The sequence below is a fragment of the Sus scrofa genome, chromosome 15, assembly GCF_000003025.6.
Source record: "Sus scrofa isolate TJ Tabasco breed Duroc chromosome 15, Sscrofa11.1, whole genome shotgun sequence".
NCBI classification, from domain to species: domain Eukaryota; kingdom Metazoa; phylum Chordata; class Mammalia; order Artiodactyla; family Suidae; genus Sus; species Sus scrofa.
Window position 1 is genome coordinate 7366433 of NC_010457.5, and position 27055 is coordinate 7393487.

Consider the following 27055-nt stretch of genomic DNA (forward strand, 5'->3'; position numbering starts at 1 on the left):
ACTCCCACACAAACTTAATAAATTTTCTCTATGCATAACTAATCTCTATTGAAGTTGATCTGCCATATGATACTAATTCATATGTGAGTGAATGATAACCTGGATTTTAAAAAAAAAAAATCATCCTCATCATTTTGTCTAGTAGGCCAAGCCCCAAAATGAAAGCAATATCTCCCTTCATATATTACATCGAAAAGCTAGATTTATTTTACTCTAATCAGCTTTTCAACTTAAAAAAAACCTTATATAGTTGCAAAAGTATTCTAGATGTTGCAAAATGATTTTACATAATACTTTTTAAAAATTTTTCTTTTTTTCAGTAAAGCATGGTTGGTTTACAGTATTGTATCAATTTCTGCTGTACAGCACAGCAACCCAGTCATACATATATACTGTATATAGTTCCCTGGGCTGTACAGTAAGATCTCATTGCTTATCCATGATAAATGTAATAATTTCCATCTACCAACCCCAAGCTCCCTGTCCATCCCACTCCCTACTCCCTCCTCCCTCCCCTTGGCAACAAGTCTGCTCTCCAAGTCTGTGAGTCTGTTTCTGTTTTGTAGATAGCTTCATTTATGCCATATTTTAGATTCCACATGAAAGTGATATATATCATACTGTTTAAGTTGAAAATGAACTTTATTAAGAACATTTACTAGTTTTCTTTAAATATTCTGGAAAAGCATAAAAGGGCTTGAATTCAAATAAATATAAAGTATATTTACAATCTGAATTTTAATGAGAATAAAATATGTATCTGCCTATTGAGTCCCATGACAACAATCTACTCATCTATGTTATATGAAAGATTAATAAAAGGAGTAATTCAACTATTTTTTCTAACCCCAAGCACAGTTCTACAAAGTAAGTACATCACCCTTATTTTACTAGCTAGAAAACCAAGACTGAAGAAATGGAATGGCTTACTTAAGGTCGAGATGATAATGAGTAGGCAGGGCCCAGATCAAACAAAATCCATGCCTTATCAACTCCTCGACTGTGTTTTTGGAGGCTTTGGGACAGCTGGCCTTAGAGAAGTCAGTGGGTTCTTAATAATGACTTGTTAGAACCAGTCAGGGCTCAGAGAGGTGCTTTTAAAAGTAAGTTTGAACGAACCCCACTGGTTTGGCCCAAGGAAACCCTCAAAACATAGGGAAACCTCAAAACCAGGCAGATTTTATGTGAGGCCATTTCCTAAGAAGTTCTTTTCCAAGCATTTGGGTGTAACAATCACGAGAAAATTGTAAGAGCCAAGTAACACTTGTTGTATGTTTGAGTCTGTCTTTGTTTCTGGTTTTTTTCCCCCTTTTTACTAATCTAACAAGATGACAAAAAGAAAAGGTACCAAGAAGAAGTAATTTAAAACAGAAATCATCAACTAGCTGCCTGTGGCCTGAAATCAGGCTGCTGATTTTATTTCACTCAAAGGTTTAAATTTTTTTAATTAGTTTCAATGCCTTAAAAATGAGATATTTTTCCATAAAGTTCCATATTTCTGGTTCCTCAAGACTTTAGGAAAGCTGGCCACTCTGAACCCACATTCTAGCAATTGGCTGGAGCAAAATGGCTGTGGCTCAAGTTTAGAGAGGCCACATACTGTCCAGCTGGCCATTACTTCCTCCCTCCTCCACCCACCTCTCAATATGTTCAACTGCATTACTCTCTTGGACCTTATATGTATTTTTATGCTTTAAGCACTAATCTAAAGCATTTGTGGGATCCTTAGAGAAGTGATCCAGTCTCACTCTTACACAGGCTCCTTGCTCAGCTTTTCTTGCTTCAACCCCAACACCTCCCCATGACACTGGGGAATGATCATGAAAGAGAAAGGAGGCAGTTGTAACAGGGAAGTAAAATCTGGCTTTGAGTAAGTAATTCGTGCTTCTTTTCTAACAAGCTGAGCTGCCATTCTCTCTCCATCTCAGTTTTCTAGTGCGGAGGCTGAAACTAAGAAAGCTGATGTGATTCCAAAACAGCAACAAATTTCTCAACAGGCGCCATCTATCCCAGTAGGAGCAGCAGGCAGGTAGAGTAACCTGCCAATTCTCAATGCCTTTCTAGAGCCACTTGGGGAAGACCTGAGGGTAAAATAAGCAACAGTTGGGGAGAAATTCTGTGCAAAAAGATATTCCCTGGTTGAGTTCCTCCCCCTTTTCTCTGTTTGCCTCCTCATACCCCCCCACCCAAGACTTTCCCACTCACCCCAGGTTCTGAAACAGAGCAAATACTCAGAAAAAAATTGGCAGGTGATTTCAAGTCATTACCTGCCTTCCACGCTAATTACAAGCCATTACCTGCCAGCAGCATGCGGTTTTGTACAGTTAGTGAGACACAGGGAGAGTCTACTTAACTAGGATGGTTTTTCTCAGAATAAGGAATGCCAGCATTGGCAGACCTGGGCCTCCCAGTGTTACGTAACGTTCAGCTGGCATCCATTCTGGAGGGATCATCCTTGAAGAAGAACACATGCACATCTTGTATGGAAAAGGCCAGAAGAGTAGCCATAATTCTCTGCCATTCATCATTATTTGCCTCAAATTTCACATTGTTGTATACTAAGGGAAAAAAAAAACCCACAAATCTCATTTTACAATTCTTCCTACTGTAATGACTTTGAAAACATAGAAAATATGGAGTGAATACAATTTTATCGCTTTAAAAGTTCATGTTATAAAAAATACGCCTTTAGATTGCCATTGCCGTCTCTTACTACCTATCAATAAGATAAAGTCCCATTACAATCTTAATTTCCACTTACAGAATGAGAATCGCTAATGTCTGTAAATTATGCACGTCTCTATTAAATGAAGGTCCATCACAAATTGTCATTTCTAATCCATACTGTGTATAAATTGTGACACAATGGATAATTAAAAATTATAATGCTTTCCAGTTACTTTTTAAATTATAAAGAGCCCAGTTCCGCTGCTTTCATTTTTAAGTTTAATTTTATTTTACTGTTCTCCAATTTAAGCACAAGAAATGTAGAAATTTACCAGCTTTTAATTGCCCTAAGTTAAAAACCCCATTATTTTTCTCTTCTGTATCTTGGCAAGGAAAACAAAACATACCAGGTATGTCACACATTGTATTTTGCCTGAACTTTGAGGATAATTTACAGGATTTTCCAAAATGACACTTCCTTTTTATTCAGCAGCTTGAACATAAAGACAGAACACTCTTCTGACTGCAAATATAGCAATTATACCAAGTTATGCTTTGACACTGTTACCACAGGCAAGTGGCCAAAGAGCATCGGCAGTCAAAATATCTAAGCAAGCTAACAAGCTCCCTTTACTCTCTACAGAGCGGGAGAAGAAAGGGAGTCCAACCCCTGAGAGATGTTAAAATGAAGGAGAAAAAAGGCTGTTGGTGTTTGTTAAAGAAAATGGTGTCAGTGTCTTGGGCTGATCAAGGTGTAGAATCTGAGGCCCTGACAGATGCCCGGGCCTACATTTGACAGGAAGCCTTTTTCCAGGTCAGATCTGCTTGATGATCTCAACTAATGAATGACTCGGGCCTGCAAGACTTTGCGTTGGAACTACACCTTGCTTTCATGGTGTGGTCATACTGGCCTGCCCTCCCTCTCACCTCCCCTCTCCCCGGTCTCTTGCAAGATTGCATTTTGCCTCTTCCTTTTCCAGCTCCATTTTAGAAAATATCACCACATTTACCACACAAAAGACATTGAAACTAATTAAGTCAACTCCAAAGAAATATTATAAATCATTTTGCTTTAGCCAGAGATATCAGATTTAATTAGGGGATCGGTGTGGATAGGGTACAAAAACAAAAGCTATCTCCTGTTTGAAAAGGTTCAGGCCCTATTGAGACCCAGTCTTCCCACTATGACACAAATAATAATTGAGCATTCCTTTTAAAAAAAGACAGGCATGAAAAGAGTTTTCTCGTAGAGACAAAAGCTTTCAACTGAGGTTTGTTTTTTCTTTTTGCCAGGTGATTTAAAAACAAACAAAAAAACCCACACCATCTACAAAGAAATAGCTATAACCTACGTTGATATCACCATGACACAGAATACAAAGTGGTTCTAACAAGCATAATTTTTGCAAGTGATTAATCAAAATCTATTTAGCCAGTCATCTTCAATGATTATCAGCAGACTTGCTTAATAGAACAATGAAAATCTCTCATTTTTCTGCAGGTTACTCATAACAGTTTCTCTTCAGCATATAAAACAAAAGGTTCAAGTTTAAAGTTAATATAGCAGTTAAAAGATCTAAATTTTAAAGTGATAGATTTCTTGTTCATAAGGAAAGTGGAAGAAAAACTGTAGATTCTACTTGGCCTCACTTCAAGCACAGCATTATGGACTAAAGTAAGCCCTGTTTCTACCACTCTCTAGGAAAAAATATGTTACTTTGATATATTGGCAATAAATAACGTAGGGTGGGATAATTTTTTTAATCAATCTTCATCATGAATTAGTTGCCAATCTCCAACATACAGCTATGCTAGATCTTGAAAGAAGTGCTATTCTTTTCAAAGAAAGTTTACTTCTATCAAAATATTTATTGGATTAGAAGGTGAAAATGTGATGCAATTTTTAAATTTTCATATCACTGACTTATGACAGCCAGACTTCTTATGACAGTGGAAATTTATGTCACTTTCATCTTCACTCCTACTCTGACACACATTCACATACAAACACACACATATAGAGATTATAAAGGAAAACAAATACATATTGGTTTCCACACGATAAACAGTGGATCTCTTTTGATTCTAACTGGCGTTTATGGTTTAAATCAGCTCTGAACAATGGTTTTATTACATGCTGTTGTTAAACAATTTTCCTAGAATTTTTACCCAACGAAATGTACATAACTTTATACGATGGAATAGTCTTAAAGCAAGTCTGAAACAGTCATACAAGTTACCAAAAAGGCCAATGCAATATTTCCCAAGTTTAAGTATACCTCAAAATTCCTTTCTTTAGCCCTTAAAATGCTGAAAGGAAAATAATTTTCTACGTTGGCATTTAAATGGTATCGTTCCGTGTGAAAAGAGTTACTGAGACATTTGTTGGAAGTCAACAAAAATAATTTGGACATATTTTGAACTTATTTTATCTGACTCCTCGACATTTAATTTGGTGTGAAAAACGGCAACGGTAGAAAACAGATGTTAAGGGGCCAAGTATACAGCAGAGGTCAAAACAAACATAAAACACCGCTTCCATTTCTAAAAGAGGGGAAAAAAATGATTCCTCCAGCAACAGGTTCTATGTTAAACCTGCTTTTTTATTGTTCTGCTTGGGATATCTGTGGACTGCACAATGCAATGCTGTCTGCCGTGGAGCAATACCTCTCAGCACTGGTAATTTAAGACTTTCTTCTCTGTAATACACTGAACCATCATAACCTGTCTCTTCCCATTTAGTTTAACCTACAACCACCACATACTGATTTGGCTGTGTGTGGCTTTTTCTATTGCCATTTATTACTCTGCTCGACTCCTGAAATTCTGTTTGCAATTTAAGGCCACAAATTAGAAGCGTAAGTCATCTGTTTCCTATAATCCCCCTGTCAGGACTGGAATCGCATTTGGAGCTCAGCACTGAGTCTGGGCCTGGGCCCTTACAGACTTTCTGATTGGCTGGCCTCTCTAAAAGCTGCAGGGAAATAAATAAAATGCTCTGAAAAATAGAGCTTTTTACCAAAAAAAAAAAAAAAAAAAAAAAAGATGAAAAAAAAGAAACTGCGTTTCAAATGTTTTCTTCTCTCTTACATAATTATCAAGTCAATTGTTAAAATGGTAGAGTTCCCGCCTACCCCCGCCCCATGCACAGCAGAACTCAATATTACTTCTTTAAGGACAAAATGCTAAGTATTTAAGATTCGATGTGGGAGAAAAGTATACTCCTGCTTCAATCAGCTATATATTTTTGCTGCATATAGAATATCTTTTTGAAGTCCTGCTATATTTCTTACAAAATATTTTTTTTATTTGTGGATGTAGTAATTAGCGGGGTATATTTAATAGTGTCATAGAGGTTTAACTAAGCCAAATATCTATGAAGTCCTAATCCACTCATTCTACCAGGCTTTCTCTTTTAACGCATTCTGGCAAATTTCACTTAGTACCCTTGGATTTTATAGAAAGGTTTCAAGACAAAAAATACAAAGTCAATTTCTTTTTAAAAGATATTCATCTTTTGAATAACATAAGAATTTCAAAAATTTGAGACTATGACTATTTCTTCTTCTCTTTTTTTCCCTCAGTTCATTTTAATAGAATTCATACTATCCATGCTGTGGCTTTAGACACTTTTAGCATTTCATATTTTTAAATATTTCCATTTTCTTTCCATTACACTTCAAGTGTACAACATATCAGATTATATATATTAAAGACAGACAAATACATAAGAGGAGAGAACTATAGAATAGCCACATCTAAAACATATTCTGAGTTCTCAGTATAAGTGTGAACTGCCATTGGGTTTTTAAAAAACCCTTAGTTAACAGGAATAAAATCCAACAGACTGATTCATATGTATTAATATACTTATACCAGCTATACCTGGGCCAAAGTTTGGAAATAAATGGATCAATATTAGCTGAATGCCCCAAAAGCAGAGTTTGTATTTCAAAAGAAAACAAAGTTTAATGGAGAAAACTATGTATGTGATGCACACTAAATTTTAGGCAAAAAATAATTAAGTTAGAAAAATTAAAATGGTAATATTTTTAGAGACAAATGATTTTGAGAATAACAAAAGAATTTAAAGAAAAGCAAAAGAACCATAATATTAAATCATTTTAAAGGTATGTGATTATTTGCAATACCACTTCTGGAAATGTTTTATGCTTCTGTAACTTAAATTTGCTTTTCTTTTTCTTTTTTTTGCATCAATTTTTGCAGTCTGTTAGTCTATAGTGTGGCCTGTGATCTCTGGTTATTTAAAAGAAACAAAGGAGGAAAACTCGCCAAGACGTTGAGGTTTCAAAACACACACACACACACACACACACACACACACAAATAGCTACTGTATATGCGCACACTGATTATTTTCTAAATTTTTTTTCAACTATACTTTCTGTGTTGCAGATTTATTTAATAAACAAATGCATCTTCTGGGCCCATAATACACAAATGCATGCTACTGTTAATTCATTTACAGAATGCGCCGTGATGGCCCCTGAGCAAAAGAGCAATCTTGTTATAATGAATGTGTACTATTCTTAATAAGCACACTGTAGCAACGACCGGCACTGCACACAAAAGCACACCCAAACCATTTGGTTTGTTCCCAGAGCTCGGACACCAGCGCCACTATTAAATAGCTGTGCGCTGGGAGAGCAATCCAGTATTGGCATGCAAATGAGCGCACGAAGAGGCCAGATGCTGCTCTTTAGAAAGGAAAAGTGCCTCAGCTCAAATTTGGGGGGGGGCGAGAACCTGTGAATGTTACAGGCAGGGCAGACTTGAAATTGTGCTCCATTATCTCCCTGAAAAGGGTGGGACTGCTGTTGGGATGAACCTCGAAGGATGAATAGAACTTTTTGCAAACACGTGAGCATTCAATGGCTCCATATTTCCATGGGTCCACTAGAGACTGCCCACCATGTTTTGGGGTTTGGTTTTTGTTTCATTTTACTTTTTAAATATGTTTGGATTTTTTCTTCTTTTCAGATCCAGAATGTCACCTCAAGTGTTAAAAACTGGAGAGACTTCGTCTCTGCTTTTTAAGTTGAAAGTATCATAATTCATAGGCGTTCAATGATTCTCCAAAGTTTTATCATTGCAAATAAAATATGAAGTTGTTGAAAAGAACATGGATTCTTTTCATGAAAAGAACCAACTCATCATGCATGCTACTCATCTGTGTTCGGTGAGTTTTGTATGTTGCAGTGGGCTTATGACCCATTAGACTCTCTACTTTATCTTATCACAACATTTGACTGCCTTGAAGAGAGAGTAGGAGGGGAGGCCTGTACTCAAGAGACGGAAACTGGTTTTGCGACCACTTTGGTAGAGTGTTCCAATCAGAATCAGGGTACTGTTTTTCCTCTTGGGTCATTTTTCATTTTCTTTTCTTCTCACTATTTAGGGAGTCATTGATTTATTTGATTTCTTAAAGATAGTAGAAGATGATAAGGCTTGAAGTCATGAGTGTGTGTTTTGAGAAAAGGACTAATGAAAATGAAGGAGGAACACTCATACTTAGTAAAATTCACAAGGGGAGATAACAGATTCCTGTGACATAGTTAATTAAAATATATAAGTATAATATGTCCCCTTTAAAATAATGGCATTCTGGGACAGGACCCTCCCCTACCCTCATTACTTATCAAGTAATAATAGAATTTACTATATATCTTATTCCTCTAAACATTTATTGGAAACCTACTATAGGCTGGACAGTGCACAAAGCTCTAGAAAGAGTTGCATGTCACAAAATTAAAATAGCACATAGTAGTGACCGAATCTACACATTAAACCTCCTGATCATGGATTATTAATTATAAACCTCACAATCAATATATCTTTCATGCAGAAATACTGATTTCAGTAAAATTAGAAATGGATATGTGTGTGAGTATGTATGTGTATACACGCTATCTATATAATATATAGGGGGATTGTGTCAGGTTGTTTTTTTTCTAATTGATCACAGCAGTGTCTCTACATTTCTGAGCAGCCTTTTTCCATCAATTGGTCCATAAAATATATCCATACATTTAGTAAATATTTACTGAGCACCATATTAGTTTCCTAGAGCTACCTACATGACAAAGTATCACAAATTGAGTGGACTAGAACAACAGAAATGCATTCTCTCACAGTTGTGGAGCCTCGAAATCCAAAATCAATGTGTTGGCAGGGTCACGCTCTCTCTGAAAGCTCTAAAGGAGGATGCCTCCTTGTCTCTTGCAGCTTCTGATAGGTACAGGCATCCGTGGCATGTGGCAGCACAACACCAATCTCGGCCTCTGTCTCCACATGGCTGTCTTCCCTCTGTATCTATGTGTCCCTTCTCTTTTTAGAGATACCAGTCATACCGGATTGGGGCCCACTCTAATTCAGTATGACTTCATTTTATCTTGATTATATTTGTAAAGACCCTGTTTCCAAATAAAGTAACCCTCATAAGTAGTGGGGTTAGGATTTCAACAAATTTTCGGGGGACACAATTCATTACATGCTTTTCCTAAGGACCAGGCAGTTGTACTTGGGAATTTTACCACTTTCTCATGGAAAAACCCTATGAAATCTGTTGTGGAATTCTCTATAAAAATGTTGTAGAATAGATTGTTAGTTCATTATAGAGAGTCTTCCCTATTAAAAACCTCAGGGAAAAAATGTTCTCAGGACTCAGTATGAGGAATTATTGGGTTTTCCTCTCCAATTGTCTTTTTGACATTTTTTGACATTTTAGCTGAATTGGCACCTAGCGAGTTCAGAATCAATTTGGACTTATCATCAATAAGTGTATAATAACCTCATAAATGTATTTTATACAATGATTTTCTCCAGTTCTGTCTTACTTTTATTTTTTTTGTTCTTTCTTTTTTTTGCTTTTCAGGGCTGCACCTGTGGCATATGGAAGTTCCCAGCCTAGGGGTCGAACTGGAGGTACAGCTGCTAGCCTATGCCACAGCCACAGCAATGCAGGATCCAAGCTGCATCTGTAACCTATACCACAGCTCATAGCAACAGCAGATCCTCAACCCACTGAGTGAGGCCAGAGATCGAATCTGCATCCTCATGGATACTAGGAAGGTTCTTAACCCACTAAGCCACAACGGGAACTCTGATAGTTCCATGTTTTTTATCTTATCAATGTATTATTGGAAATGGCATTAAATGACTAATTCTGGAGCAAAGCCAGCTACAAGTAAATGTTTAAATTAATTAGGATAAACCCAAATTAATTAGATTCCCCTAAAACAAACAAAAAAAATTTAATGAAATATACTGTGAAAAAGAATACATTCTGAATACTAATTTGTTTATGCTCAATGAGTGGGAATAATCAAATATAACAATATAACATAAGACATCTTTATTTAAGCTAGGTTGAATCCTCATGAAATCTGAAAGACTGAGGGACATATTTGAAGCAACAAAGTTTCTGAAAATTTCCATATGCTCATAATGAATGAAAAAGATCGCTTGCTTCAGATATCTATCTGAACACTGTCAAAGAGCAGAAGGAATAGACATTGTATTCTTAGAGTCAAGATTAATATCAATTGGTACAGAATATTTCAAGATAGAGTGAGATCTAATAACCCACCATGATCAGTACTGAGAAAGGATGTCTCATTTTCAACTCTCCATTATTAAAAGTATTCAAGCAATAGCATATCATGAGTCAAAGATCTGAAATCATGAATCCCAGCATTTGAAAAGAAGTTGGCCCTGAGAACTACATTTCTTTCCATCCAACTCCTAAATACTTAGATCAGTGATTCTACAGATGGTTTATTTTTATTTTTTAAAATACTGCATTTAGTTTATTATAATTGGACCCATTTAAACAGTTCCAAAATTTATAATAATTCCACATTTAGAAGAGTTGGACATAGTAATGGGTCTCCCTAGGCACCAGCTATACACAAAAACTTTCTTTCTACAATCTTACTAAAGAACAGAGCCACAAAACCTAGAATTTGGAAAAGCAAGCCATATTTCATTTCATTAATTAAAAAAATAAACAACTGAAATTTAGAGAAAATTATGTGTCCAATGACATACAGCAAGTCCACAGCATAACCAGAATTACAAGTTAACAGTCCTGAGATTGTGTGTGGAGATGTAGCCATACTATTCTCCAAAGAATCAGAATATTATGACAACCATTTACCTAACACTCAATTCGAGCTCTCTGTGGCCTCTCCTTGTGCAATCTCCAGTCACCTAAGTTTTGAATCCAGTCACTAAAAGGTATACAGCAACCCTGTGACTCTTTGGGTGAAAATGGTGGATGTGGTTCCAGAGCGTCATAACTTTCAGACCATATCCATTCACCTTGGTCATGACTCAGCTTTTCTCCAACTTACATACCCTTGGGTCAAATTTCTATATGATAGAAGGGCAGTATTTTGCCAATTATCTCCCTATAAACTGTCTACTAGGTTGTGCTGCCCTTTTGATTCTTAGGTTTTTCTTTCAAATGCATGTACACTCAGTTTAGTAGATGAAAGCATTATTCCATATGCCCTTTCCTTGATAAATGAGAGACTGCTGGAGTTTCCGTCGTGGCTCAGTGGTTAACGAATCCGACTAGGAACAATGAGGCCTTGCTCAGGGGGTTAAGGATCTGGTGTTGCCATGGGCTGTGCGGTGTAGGTCGCAGACGCGGCTCGGATCCCACATTGCTGTGGCTCTGGCGTAGGCCAATGGCTGCAGCTCCAATTAGACTCCTAGTCTGAGAACCTCCATATGCCATAGGCGTGGCCCTAGAAAAGACAAAGAAAAGACAAAAAAAAAAAAAAAAAAAAAAAAAAGAGAGAAACTATTGCAACAAAAACTGAGCAGTTCTTCCACATTATTTCTGGCTTTACTAGGGACATGCTCTGTAACTTGATCCAAATTATTCACCCTTTCTATGGACAGGGTACTACTTCAGTGGTAAACTAGATGTTGTTAGTTTCACCAGTTTATATTCAGGAAACCCTGAAGTCTGTGCTTGAATGTTCCTATAGACAAACGAAAAAATTATCATTGTTGTTGTTTATGACGAATACTGCTGCAGAATTTGAAGATTTAAGATCTCCCCATGGATGTTGCAGTGGCCTCCAGAACCTGAGATCTAATTTTAAAAGAATTAAATTTCCAGTCTGCTTTACAGGGTGACTGTGAGAACATATTCTGACAGGCTGTTGTCTTCCGAGGCAAAATCCAGACACTGTAGGACAATGCCACAGCTTGAACAGGGGGTGACCCTTTCCCATTCATCTTAATGGAGTGTTAAACTTGAAGCCTAATTAGGTCCACTTAAATGCCAACATTATTATACTTTTCTCTGCTTATCTTCATAGCAGAAACAATCAACTAATGCACTCATTTAATCTGAGTGCGTGCAACGATCCCATCCAGACACCCTGTCATTTTGATAGCCTGCTTTGCAGTCATAAAAGTACAAGTTTTAAACTTGCACTTTGGTTGTTTTTAATTATCCACATAATTAGATTACTTTCTATTACCTTGAAATTTTAGAGGTGAGACTGTATCCATGTATATATGATGTCTGTAAGGCAATGGGGCCTGTTCACTCTTCCCATAATTAAAAACTGGTATCAAACTTGTTCCCAGGATAACAAACTAAGGAGACGTGTTAAATGAAAAATTCCATTCTTGTCCCTCAGAAAAGGCTCACAACTTTATAGTTTATCCACTGAGTGTGTACCTGAGCTTTCTGCATTCCCTATCCGATTCATAACTGCTGCCTGGACTCAATTTTAATTTTTTAATTCCCACGACAAGCCTTGGAAAAAACAGAATTAAAAATATAAAATCCACACTTGCCTATTTTTTACCTAAGAGAATCCAGATATAGACCTTCAATTCAAAGTCCTGGACTACCTTGTAAAATATCTTGTAAAAGTGCATTTATTTACTCATGGCTATAAGGGGATTAGTCTGTTTTTCTTTAATGGTCTCTGACCAAGTTGACATACAAGAAAATTTTTGGAAGTTCATCATTCAGGCTTGTACATAGACAATGGTAGTGTCTTCAAGACAAATTTTTTACCCCTCTGCCTAAACACACTTCCACTTTGGTCATACTTCATGTACCCCAGCATCAGAATGTTACACACGTTAGAATGTTAGAGAACATGAGGCCAGGAGAAACATTTTCCAAAGTTGTCTGTAATAGACATTGCTCGTGCCCACCTTGGTTTTTCAACCCTTCCTAGACACATAGAAGACTATGCCTCCTGGTCCCCTCTTGCATTTAGGTAGAACTGTGACTAATTCTGGCCAATATATTGGGACAAGGCAGTCACTTGAAGGAAGAAGTAGTCAAGAGTCTATGCATAACCCCCGATGCTCTCTTTCTCTCCTTAGATAAACCCTGAAGTCCTATGTTAAGAAAAGTGCCTTGAGATAGAAGCAGCCTGGAATGCTTGATGCCCCCATGGAGAACCCCTGCAGAGACATCTGGACCAGTAGAAGGTTTAAATGATTGAAAATAATATTATTTGGTTAACTACTAAGATTTGTTGTTGTTTGTCCCTATAACCTTACCTAGCCACATCTAATCTAAAACAATGTCTCAGAATTGATCTCCAAGCTAAACCTCACTAGGTGGACAACCACATATAATTGTCATCACTGCCTTCTTTCAGCTTCAAATACAAGAGAGTTAACAAAGGGAGATGGGAAAGTCACTCTACACAGTCCAGCAAGCTCTGATTTCACCCCTCATCTTTGATTCTCTTGTGTCTTATACTTTGATCTTGAAAGAAGTGAATTAAGTCACATCACAGATGTCTCTTTTCCATCCAGAAAGTGACTTGGAAGGCAGCAGTCATTCAAAATGCTCAGGCCAATTTCCAGAGACAGAGAATTAACATTTAAAGCCAGAACAGAGTCAAAAAGGGCTGCAAAAAAATCCCTTAGGTAAGCCCCTAAAATTCAGGTTTGCATTACCCGATCAGGCACCAGGGGCAAATGGCCATTAGCTAGCAAAAAAAAAAAAGAGTATTATCCAGAGAGCCATGGAAGAGGACAGGAAAAACAAAAGTTGTAAATAATCTTTAAAAGAGGGCTTATGTTAATAAAAAATATTGAATTATATCTGAATTGAGCTAAGTGGCATTTTTATTGAGTCTTTTAGATGGTACTTGCAAACATCTAAGCTTTTAAAGTTGCTCTGACAACTTTGAAAGACAACTAATTTTATTTTAACAAGAATGTAGTTATTGTGTTTACATTGTCAGATCACATGGTCCTAAATGGTTTCTGACTTCAGAAGGAGTTTGCTTCCTCCTTAGAGACTCTATTCTACAAATTCCCTAGCTGACCCATAGATACTAATGAGCTCCAGCAGAAGCAGGAAAAGGGAGTCTTAGGAAAGAGTGAAAGTTTGAGGTAGAGATAGAGGTGAAAGTACTGTTGGTGAGGACTGAGCAGGCTGCATGGTTAGGATGCTCTGTGAGTGAAATAGCAGGATCTCTTGGCTGGTACAAAAGATTGCCTAGTAAGACCATGGGCATAGTGGAAGGCATACTCACACTGGAGTCATTTGGACCTGGGAAAGCAATTTTCTAACTTGCCAGCTCTGTGACCTTAGGCAAGTCAGTCATCCTATCAGGGAAAAAAAAAAAGAATAACAATACCTACCTCACAGGGTTAGTGTTTAGATTAAAATTTAAATAGGAAAATAGTTCCAAGTACACTGATCATACATAGTAAGTTTTCAGTTAATATCAATTCTTATTAGATTTGCCTAATATGTGAATTTAACTGATGTTAATGAAGCCATATGTAAACAGCCAATAAAGATAAGAATATTATAGGTGAGTCTCCTCAATGATTGTGTTTCCCTAAGTGAGGAGAGATAAATCTGACGTTTCTTCAGTTGATTTCAATTGCTAAATGGCTCTCATAATGTGAGCATTTCCCAGTCACATGTGAGTGACATGATAAATGTTTTTAGGATAATTTTCACCATTTGAAATTTTACTCCTAAATACTGCTTAAGATACAACTCTACTGTATTAATACAGTAAGGAATCCTTGTATTCCAATTTGTGAAAGGCCACTCACAGTTTCACTAAGAATAATTTTTATTTCTTCTCTTTTCCACTGTGAAAAGTAGCATGGTGTTGCAAAGAATATAGCCCTGGGGTCCGCTGACAGGGTTCAAATTTTTAGCCTCACCATTGACTAGTTACATGAAAATAAGTCCTGAACCGCTTTAAATTTCTATTTCCCCATCTATAAAACTGGGATAACTTCAAAGGAACATACTGAGGATTAAGTAAAATAATACCCACAATGTGGCTAGCAGAATGCAAGCAAAAATACACTTCCTAGCCCATAAATCCTAATATTCCTAATGTAAGGTTGTCAGAGCACCAAATTATTTGTGTGCATTTATCTCTCTCTCACTAGCTTATACGTTTCTTGAAGGCAATGACTAGGATCATTCACACTTTCTACTCCACATCTCTGGAACGACACATTAGGAATACGGCCATGGCAGGAGGAACCAAGAGTGATCGCTGCTTTCTGAACACCCATGAAATAAACAAAACTATATTACTTCCTGGAAGTTTAAAACAGTCCTCTGTGAGTACCATCTCTATTCATTTATCTCAAATTCTCTCCTCTGTGTACTCCAAAAGGCATTCATCCTACCATTTTAATACCGCTTTTTCCAAAGTCTCCAATGAAATTTGTGTCACCAAATCCAATACCCTTTTCCCTGTTCTCTTACTCAGTCTCTCAGCACCACTCTACACAGTTGACTATTCTCTTTTTCTTAAAACATTTTCTTTTCCTAGTCTCCATGACATCATGCTCTTTTTGTCATGCTCTCATGGCTTTCCTCTATTCAGTCTCCTTTGCTAACTCCTCCTCTTAATAAACATCTAAACTTTATAGAGTGACCAGCTCACTCCCACCCTCTATCTACACCTGCTCACTAGTGAGCTCACCCATTCATTTACTGGATTGTGAGCACCATGCAAATACTAATATATTCCACATCTTTATCTCCAGCCCTGATCATTCCAAAGAAATCCAGACACATATAATCATTCTTTGAGGGCTCCACTTGTATGTCATATAAATGTTTCAAAATTCTCACACATAAAAGAGAAAATTTTATTTTCTCCCCTCACCCCAACTGACTCCTGCCCCAGGGTTCTCCATCTAAATAAGGAGCACTATTCTCCCTGGAGATCAAGACAATAATCTAGCACAAATCTTCTCAAGCTTTAATGTGTATATACGTCACCTGAGGTGTCTTATAATTCAGGAGGTCTGAGTGATAGTCTATGATTCTAATTTATATCAAGTTCCAAATGATGTGATCTTACTGATCCTTGAATCACATTATTAAATAGCAAGGACCTTGGAGATAATTCATAATTCCCTAATGCACATCCCCACACAGATATTCAAAAAGTCAGCAGCACTTAACTGACCACATTTCTTCAGAATCTATTTACTAACTCACAACACTTGGTCAATGCCACCATATTCTTTCCCTATATTACTATCAGGGATTCCTAACTAGTCCCCTGCTTCTCCTTTGTCTCTGTAGGATGTTCTGCCCATTGAATCTTTATATCAATCACAAGAGATTACTACCAGCCAATGGCTTTTTTTATTACACCTACGATTAGATCAGTCCTTTAACTTCATTTGATATCTCTCACTTTCCAGTCCATGATACTCTTGCCACACTAACAATTCCATTCCTTAAACTCGCCAAGCTCACCTTGAGGCTTTTGCACTAGCTGCTGCCTTGCTCGGAAGGCTCTTAGCCCTTGATCTTTCACATAGCTGGCTTTTCTTGTCAATCAAATCACAGTTTAAATGTCATCTCAGAATAACCTTCCTGACCATCTAATTCAAAATAGCCACTCTGTAAGCTGTCACTTGATATCAAATCACTGTTTTATCTCTCTACATCTCACTTATTTCTATGTGATATTTTTCTGGATTATTTATTTATTTGCTCATGTTTTGTCTCTCTACCTCCCCCCTTCCTCCCTCAGTCTCTCTCTCCCTCTTTCTCGCTCTCTCCCTCCCTGTCCTCCCCTTCCTCCCATCCATACTAACAGGTTAGCTCCAGGAACTCCTCCACCAATTACTTTTAAGAGCTTTACTTGACTGACCATGTAACTGACAAGGACTTAATCTCTAAAATATACAAACAACTTATACAACTCAACAGCAAAAAAAAACCAACAACCCAACTGAAAAATGGGCAAAAGACCTGAATAGACATTTCTCCAAAGAAGATATACAGATGGCCAACAAGCACATGGAAAAATGCTCATCATCATTAATTACTAGAGAAATGCCAATCAAAACTACATGAAAAAATGCTCAACATCACTAATTGTTAGAGAAATGCAAATCAGACTTGCCAGAATGGCTGGCCACACCTGTCAGATGGCCATCATTAACAAGTAAACAGAAGGTGTGAAGAAAAGGGTACCCTCCTACACTGTTGGTGGGAATGTAAACTGGTACAACCATGGTGGAAAACAGTATGGAGGTACCTCAGAAAAGTAAATATAGAACTACCATATGACCCAGCAATCCCACTCTTAGGCATATATCCAGACAAAACTTTCATGGGAAAAGACAATGCACCTGAATGTTCATTGCAGTACTATTCACAATAGTCAAGACATGAAAACAACCTAAATGTCCATTGACAGATGAATGGATTAAGAAGATGTGGTACATATACACAACAAAGTACAACTCAGCCATAAAAAAGAACAAAATAATGCCATTTGCAGCAACATGTATGGAACTAGAGACTCTCATACTAAGTGAAGTCAGAAAGATAAAGACAAATACCATATGATATCACTTATATCTGGAATCTAATATACACACAAATGAACATTTCCACAGAAAAGAAACTCATGGACTTGGAGAATAGACTTGCAGTTGCCTGGGGGGGAGGGAGTGGGATGGACTAGAAGTCTGGGGTTAATAGATGCAAACATTTGCATTTGGAGTAGATAAGAAATGAGATTCTGCTGTATAGCACAGGGAACTTTATCTAGTCACTTTGTGATGGAACATGATGGAAGATAGTGTGAGAAAAAGAATATATATATATGTATGACTGGGTCACTTTGCGATACAGTAGAAATTGACAGAACACTGTAAATCAACTATAATGGAAAAAATAAAAATCATTAAAAAAAGAAATTCCAAGTGTGCAGTCATATTTGAACTATGATATGTATTTTACCCAGTTGTTCAGTGAACCAAATCTCAGTAACCTCAACATGTATTCAATTCAGACAGATTTTATATTATTAGCTACACAACCACGGCATCTACCTGCTTTCAGTTTTGATCCTAGAAATATTTCTGTGTCAATCATCACTAGTTTCAAGATGAGAACTTACACAATTTAGTGGTGAATGAATTAGTGGTGAGTGAACTCGTTCCCAGCATTGGTGGCTAAAATCTATGGAATCACTATGGACACATGTTTTGTTTTTATTTTGAGATTTATAACAAAAGCAGATATTATAGGTTGTTTGTAGGTCACAATTTTCATGAGTTGCTCTAGTTACATGAAGAGACAAGCCCTTTTTATTACTACCCACCTCAAGTATATTTGTTGATTCCTATTAACATTTCCCAACTATCAAAAAGAGAAAACATTAGACTTATTATGCGATGTTATATTAACAGAGTCATAAGTTGAGGGTGATATTATCACAGAAGGTTGAGATGAAGAGAGGGCAGAGAAAACTCTAGGAAACTTGAACAAACTGCTTGGTCACCCCTTGGTTTTATTTTGGGATTGGGCAACTAAGAATAATGTGTTAGTGTAAAGTGAGAATGATGTTAGAAAGTTGTTGCTTAGATTACCCTGATACTTTCTAGAGTGTCACTGATCCTTACAGAGATTTTGTCTTTTTATCAATCATGTTATGCTCTCTCTGTTGCAAAAAACTGAAACAAAAGGAAATATTAATCCTGTTCCTCAATGTCAATACTATGAAAAAAATTCTACTTTACTTTAAACTCTGCCATAATTGTAATATCATTTTACAGTTATATACAACTTGATTACTAAAGCATCTCTATATGCATATAGCACATTTTAGATTTTAATAAATATTATGAATCTGTGATAACAGAACAAAGATTATTTTCTCCATTTGAAACGTCAACATCTGAGACTCAGAGATGTTAAGTGGCTTAGTCAAGACCACAAAGCTAGTTTGCAAGAAGCTAAAGGCAATTCCAGATCTAGCACTTTTTCAATTACACTATACACACTTGACTACAATTCCCAGACATCCTAGGAGGTGGTAGAAGAAGTCTTTGTTCAATAATGTAATGTTACTTTATCTTTATTATGCACTTTTTTTAACCATAATGACAAATACTGTTTTAAAAACTATATTCACTAACATGAGAAATCACCTTCTGAAGATTGAGGCCCATCCCACACTTTGCAATGTTTCTTATCAGGCTAATGTAAAATGCTGGCGATGGCAACAGCAGGGAGGAGAAAGAAGAACATTTATTACATGAAGAAACAGCACATATTGATTTTTCTTTCCATTGTAGAGACAGGTAATACAATTTTATTGCCTATTCAATATGAAAATAGGACTTAATGGAGTTATGGTTTATGATTTGGGCCCTCTGTCTGACTTCCTTTCCAACAATACCTTCTTCATCTCAGAGTCTATCCTGGGACTCTAGGTAACCAGATAGCTAGAAACACTCATTTAGGACCAAGAGCAACTGGTCCTACAGAAGAAGAGATGGAGTATATGAAAGAAATTAATGAGTAACGGGCCACTCTTTACAAGGTGTTCATCTACAGTAACAGTACCTGAAGAACACTGGAGCTACATGCCACAGGGGCTGTCCCTCATAGCACAGAAGAAAAGGCCACACTGCCCCAGAAAAAGTGATTAACAGTCCAATGGTCATGGCAACTTGAGAATGTATTACTTGTGGCAATTTCTTCCAGGCAAGATGTAGTCTCAACAAGCAGGTTAGTCAGAATTATTGTTAACTTCTTGAGTTATTTTCTTAAAACCAGTTGTTAATATTGTTGGAGACAATTTTCCATAGGTCTCTCACTTTCTGCATTTCTTGCAAGCAGAAGCACTGATTTCTTTTGTTTCAGACTATCTTTGCAAGGATACTTGTAGAGTGAACAACACAGAAGCTAGAGGCAGTATCTCCCTCATAAGCAGTGATCCAGCAAACTGGTTGCACAGTGTTCAACTTTCAGGTTCCCTAGGTGCTCAGAATTCTTAAGAATTCCCTAGAGATTTCTATCCCAGGTTACAACCTAACTGTATCTGCAGCTGTCACCTGGCCCTCTTAGGTTATTCAGTAAGAATGGGCACTAAATATGCCGAAGTTTATACTGCTAGCCGAGTCGTGAATAATAAAAACTTTGTTTCTGACCTAGGTCTCTCTTGCTGACCTGGACTTGAAATGACCAGGTAAAAATAACAGTATATAAGAGTTGTGGTCATTCACACTTGGTTTTTCTAGGTGAATTTGCTACATTCAGATTGGTGGCATTAGGCACACTTCCCTGTTAGAGATTAGTACTAGCTTTTACAGTTGATCTTTCCTATTGCTGGCCTGATGAGCAAGTTTTCAATATTGTTCGCCTAAAAAGTGAAAAAATTAACAGAAAGCATTTAAGCCAAAACTTTAGTTCAATACTGAAATAATGCCAAGGAATTATCCAATAATCTACACGTTTGCCTGTACAGACTATTAGGAAATAAATTTCGTACATAAATTATTCTGACAAACCTCGACTTCCTATTAAGCCCTACTCCACCACACATTATACACAAAATACACATATTTCTGGGAATTCCCAAGGAATGGCACTCAAGTACTCCATTCTTTCAACGTCTACCATGCTCAGCTCTGCCTCTAACAAGATTCTTGCCACTCTGACCATTTAGCTCTACCACCTCTCTTGATGCAGAAGGGTAGTTCTTCACTGGTGGTAATCTGTATCTCATGTGACACAACAAGCCTCACCAATATCCGCAGTTCAAGTGCTAGGGGCCAAGTTCCCTGAGGGGATCTCGCTGATGGCCACTGCTGCTCCTCCCCCTACAACCTAAGCAGCATAATCCTTTCTGCTCTGATGTTGATGGAGGAGGGGAGGTGGGTCTCCTTCTATTGTGATATACTCCATGCTAACTCAGTATTGCTTGGGCAGCAAAGTTCTTCCCAGACACATCCAGACCAGATTTAAATATGAACCACACAGGATCTTTCGTTTCCTCATCTTCAGTCACTCATGGATCAGGCTCCTTACACATAGAAATTTTTTCACTTAGGATATGTTCTTTCTCTGATTTCTTGAACCCTCTCCACAAAGACTCCATGTCTCCAATGGACCAGACATGCCTGAACCCACAGGGGTAGACACACTAGAAAATAACTGCCTCCGGCATCTGCATGGCTCCTTTCTTCACCTCCTTCAAGTTTGGCTCAAAAGTCAGCTTGTCACGGAGGTCTATCCTAACCACCCATTAAAAAAGGTTAACTTCCACTGCCATCCCAGCTTATCCCCTTCCCTGCCTTATTTCTCTCTGTGGCACTAATTACTTCCAAATGCATTAGAAAGTGGATTTCTTGTGTTGTTATTTACTTCCCACACAAAAATATGAGATCCAAGATATTAAGAGTTTTCATCTCTTCAGCTCACTCGTGTGCTTAGAATGGGGCCTAGCACCTAGTTGACCCTCAATAAATATTTAAAGGGTCACTAGACTGAATCCTAGACTCAAGCCACATGTGTGATGTGCTCCTGATTCTCTCACATAAATCCCACTGGCGACATGTGCATTAAACCTGATACCCACTAAACATACTTTGGTTGAAAAGATAATTATGAATAATGATGCAAAGAAGATATACCCCACTTGAAGGACCACATAGTTGGATAAATACCAATGATTCAGTCTCTCCTGGTTTGAAATGAGGGCATAAAATACAAATACCTGTAGCCTGGCTTCTCTATTCTTTGTAATGATTAGCCATTTTAAAATCCATATACTTCTTCTACCCAGTAATTCTTTTTAATCCCTTTCTTTTTTCTGCTGCCACTTAAAATTCCTTCAGAAATGAATTTTAACTACTGAAACTCTCAAAACTCTCATGTGATTCAAGATAGGCAGTTAAATGTCACACTGAGCTAGACAGATTATGTATGTGTACTAACTACGGGGAAAATTAGTAAGAATATGCCCGTGTATTACATAGGAATAACGGGTCAAAATGAAAAAGGAAGTCTTGATTTGGGGTTCACAAATCTATGAGGCAATACTGATGGGCAGGTAAATTGCTACAAATTTTTAGTAAAGTATTTCAAATATAAAAAATTCCTTTAAAATCCTCACTTATTTGAATGTATTTATTATACTTTTAAATATGTATGTAGAAGGATGTTCATGGAAATGTTATTTGTAATGAATAAAAGTTGCAACCAACTTAAATACTCAATCATGAGGGAATATTTAAATAAGTTGCATTCTTATTATCCTGTATAATAGAATACTATTTAATCGCTTAAAATTGAAGATAATCTAGAGAAAGTGTTCTCACCACACTGAAAACTATAAGCTATGTACACATTTATAAAGCATTTATTTATATTTTTCAAAGAATAAATACATAAATATATCCACAGGAAAAAAAAAATTGTAATGTAATTTGCAAGTACTTAATGGTGACTACTTTTGTCTTTTTCCATCTGGGCTGCTATGGGTGGGTGGCTTATAAACAATGAAAATTTATTCCTTACAGTTCTAGAGCCTGCCAGTCTCAGATTAGGGTGCCATGATGGGAGGCGAGGAACTTCCTCCAGGTCACAGACTTCTTGTTTTAGCTTCCCAGGGCAGAAGGGACTAGGGAGCTCTGTGGGGTCTCCTTTATGAGAGCACTACTCCCATTCACATTAGCATTAGATTCATGACCTAATCACCTCCCAAAGGCCCCACCTCTTTAAATACCTTCACGTTGGGTCTTAAAATTTTAACATATAAAATAGAGGTGAGGAGGTGAATGGAACACAAACATTCAGATCGTAGTAATTTCTGATTGTGGAATTAGAAGTGATTTTACAGGTAACTCCTAATATATCAAAATATTCAGTTGGCACTAGCCACCAGGTTCATAACTGATATTGATAGATAGCCAAAACATTTCTGTAACCAAAAATTTGGGGCAGTGAAATACCTTTAGATTTTGATGCCAAATACATTGAGCTGACATTTAACAAATTCTGATTTGAATCAGGTACTGTACTGAATACTTTAATCCCTTGAGGAAGTAGGTATCATTGTCATATGTTCTAGATGAGGAAACTGAAGTTTTTAAAAGTTGAAATAACTATTTCAGTATCCCATGGCATGTCAGGGGCAAGGTGAGATTCGATTCAGAATTATCTGTCTTTGGAGTTTCTGCTTTTAAACACTGTGCTCCATTAAAAACAGTTGAATATGATCCACCATGAGTGAGCTTGTAGTTTACTTAGGATTATTTGCAGGTAGTTTCACATTCCTGATGGTAATTACTATTCATATCATTACTATATTTTAATTCTTGGTCAGATCATCACTGTCTCCCTCTAGGATAAGTATTTTGGTTTCTTATTGCTGATAAAATATATAGACTACTTTGGCTTAAACAATCACAAAGAATGGGGATATTGACAGTTTTAGTCAATTGTAAATAAACATTAATTAAAGACTTCTTTCCCGGGGGGGGGGGGGGAGAATCCCTTCAAAAAGATACTTTTTAAACAAAAACTAGTACAAAATATGAAGTTGGAAGACTAGAGTTGATTTTCTGATAAATGAAGAAAATATTAGAATCAAGGCCCAGTCAAGTTGGCCTTCAAAAAAACTGACAGTTTCATAGACTCTGCCTCTGAATGAAACGTTGAGAACTCTCTTGGCACTTCTCCCAAATATCCAGGTAAAAGAGGGTACACTGATTATTTTAACTAAAACAATATGCTTGTACATAAACGTACTTTAGGTCCAACCAAATATAAAGCTTATCAAACTGCCAGATCAAGAAAAAGACAGTTTTTACCTGAGCAGAGAAACTAAGCAAACTGCACAGACCTTACAACCTAAGATATTCACAGTCTCATATTGCATAGAAGAAAGTTCTAGATTAAAAAAGAGTTCCCAGAGAGAACTCTAAAACATGCAAAATAAAGAGAGGAAGAGCTTTACAAACTATATTTAATATTAAACAAAGAAAATTAAGAGTTTTAGCTCAATTTTTAGAAAAGAATAATTTCTAGAAAAAAATTCACATAAAAGTAAGGTACAGAACTGCAAAGTTGAATCTTAAAAACAATGCTGCCTCTTTAGATAGTAAACATTTTAATAATCCCACAATTTAAAACTGCCTTAAAAGGACAAGCTCCAGGACTTATCAAAATGTTTATACCAGTTTGTTTTTAAGGAATCCATATGTTTAGAACTTAGTGTGTTAAATATATGTTGTTGTATTCCTTAGATACACTCTTAAAAAAAAAAAAAAAAAAGGCTCTCATGATTTTTAACCTACTATTTTGTTAACAGATAACATCCTTAAGTTTAAAAAAAAATAAAGAATGTTCCTAAAATAATGTCCCTTCCCCTGAGGTACCCCTTGGAAGGTAGCAGTCAGTAATGCAATCAGATAACTAGGGCTATTTGAGTTGCCTGCCAAAATATCGCTCATGACTATTAAAGTATGCTGAAAAACATCATTACATCAATGATAGAAAGGGCATGATTGTTCTTATTTCTGGAATTCTTCTGATGTGAGTCAATTCACTGGGTGGGATTTCACTGGAAAATGGCTTTAGGAATATATTAAATGAAAGAAGGACAGAACCAAGCCTTCAAACACAGACATAATGGAAAACCATACAGACTTCACCCAGCAGGCAATGAAAGAGATCAAATTCAAAATAAAAGTTATAGCTATAAAAACTCTAATTTTCTGTGCAATTTTGATTTTTATTAATTTTAACATCACTTCTTAACAGTCCAAATAAAAACATTTCACCCTCCACATACAAAAATTACATGATTTGGCTTTTCATTTCAGACCAAGTAACATAAGATTAAAGAAAGAACAAGAATATGTGATTAGTTTAAATATTGTTTTCATATTTTCCCCAAAATCCAAAAGGAACTTAGGAATTTGGATAACTTGGAGATAACTTCTCTCCTCTATAGCTCCTTTGAGATGGAGACCACATCATCCAGGTTATGATTACTGAGTCTATCTACTGAAACAGTTCTTCTGTTGACATTTTATTCTTTTATTTCTTTGCTTAGCCTCCCCACCTAAGTTAAGCTATGGAGTATCTTTTATCTCCTTATTCCCCCAAAGGGTTTAGTATAGATCCTTATTCTCAGTGAGAATTCTCTATGTATCTGTTAATTTCAAATAGGTTTGAAATGTTGTTTTTGTTTGTTTCAGTCATTATGGGCTTTTTGGGTTTTTTTTCTTGTTTTTTTTTTTTTTTTTTTTTTTTTTGGCTACACCCACAGCATGTGGAAGTTCTCAGGTCAGGGATCCAAACCCACACCACGGCAGCAGCCTCAGCCACTGCAGTGACAATGCTGAATCCTTAACCTGCTACACCACAGGAATATTCAAAAAAAATTTTTTTTTAATTAAGTGATGAGCTCTCGGAGTTCTTATTGTGACTCAGCAGGTTAAGAACCTAACATAATGTCCATGAGGATTTGGGTTGGGTCCCTGGCCCCACTCAGTGGGTGAGGGATCTAGCATTATCACAAGCTTCAGCATATGTCAAAGATGTGGCTCCAATCCAGTATTGCTATGGCTGTGGCACAGGCCTACTGCTGCAGCTCTGATTCTAACCCCTAGCTCAGGAACTTCCATGTGCTAAAGATGCTGCCTTAAAAAGAAGAAAAACAAAAAAAAGTTCAGTTCTCCATGCCTAAATAGACATATTATTTGGGGTTAGGAATTGGAAATTACTTGTTTAATCCAGTAAGTAACATATTGTTTAGTCTAATAATTTTCAAACTTTTTTTCATAAAAGGAAATCTTGTTCAGATATGTAATGATCAACAATGAAACTGTTCTGGTTGAAGTCCTGGAGAGGACTGGGTGAGAAATAGGGAGATAGAGAGAGGCAGAGGTACAGAAGAACTGAAGCCCAGCCAGCTGGCTCTCTACCCACCATTGGACAAAGGCCACTGGGCCTTCTAGCTACTCTAGAGCACTGCTTATAAGCCACTAGTTTAGTCTGTTGCATAATTTCTTTTAATAAAAAGAAAATATCTGCTTCTCCCTCTTGCTAATTCAGCAACAGAAATTAAATCCCATATTTTCAAAGTCTATTATAAACATATGTTGAAGAAATGAATTGATCAAATGAATGAATACTTATAAACTTATAACCAAACTGAATAAAATCTTTATTATCATTATCATATTTTCTCTAGCTGATTTGAATGGAATATGAGAATCTAAATATAATTGGAATTAGAGAAACGAACAAATGAAAAGGATCAACTAAGATTGGATGCCAACATCTGAAATATTTTTAAGTTATTTTACACAGTAAAAATTTGTACACACAGCATTCTTTCCTATCTATGGTAATGAAATGGACTCCGGGACATATGTATGTTTCTATTGCCCTGAACCCATGCCTCCCTCTTTTGGTAACACAACTCATTTTGGTTTTTTCCCTTTTGGGAGCTACCCTTTCCCTATGTAATCTGTCTTGGCAATCTATCCATCAAAATGTCCCACCCAGTCCCTACCCACATGCCTCACGCCCAGCCCTGGCGTAGGCACATTACCCAAGCACAAGTCAGATCCTCTGACTCTAGGATATGAAGCTTTTCTGGGATGAGAAGATATAGTAACAACTAGAGCTTCTCTATCTACCCCTGGGGCAGTGAAGACTCTCCATTAGGTGCTGCTACTTGAATCCCTTCAGCTATGCTGGTCCAGAGCTTTCTAAGCCCTCATTCTTCAGCCTCTTCTTTCTCTCATGGGCTACCTCCTATCTTTCCAATAACATTCATAGTTTATTTACTTATGTATTTATTTTTCTTTATTTGTCTTTATGTTAATCAGAGTCTATTTCTGAAACCCCAGAACACTAAAACATACTGGGGCCCTAAGTGTTGATAACACAGACAGAAATTCACATGAAGCTTAGAAAGGAGTTCCCACTGTGGCTCAACAGTAACAAACCCAACTAGTATCCATGAGTCTGCGATTCAATCCCCAGCCCCACTCACTGGGTTAAGGATCTGGCATTGCCGTAAGCTGCAGGGTAAGCCACAGATGTGGC

General features: G+C 36.9%; 1 long non-coding RNA gene across 1 annotated transcript in view; it reads right to left on the reverse strand.

The window, feature by feature from the left end:
• Positions 535-27055, reverse strand: part of LOC110257201 — a 42487-nt gene continuing 15966 nt past the window's right edge. Inside the window, exon 4 of the long non-coding RNA XR_002339486.1 lies at positions 535-2558. This is a non-coding gene — a long non-coding RNA (uncharacterized LOC110257201). The remainder of the gene's footprint in view (positions 2559-27055) is intronic.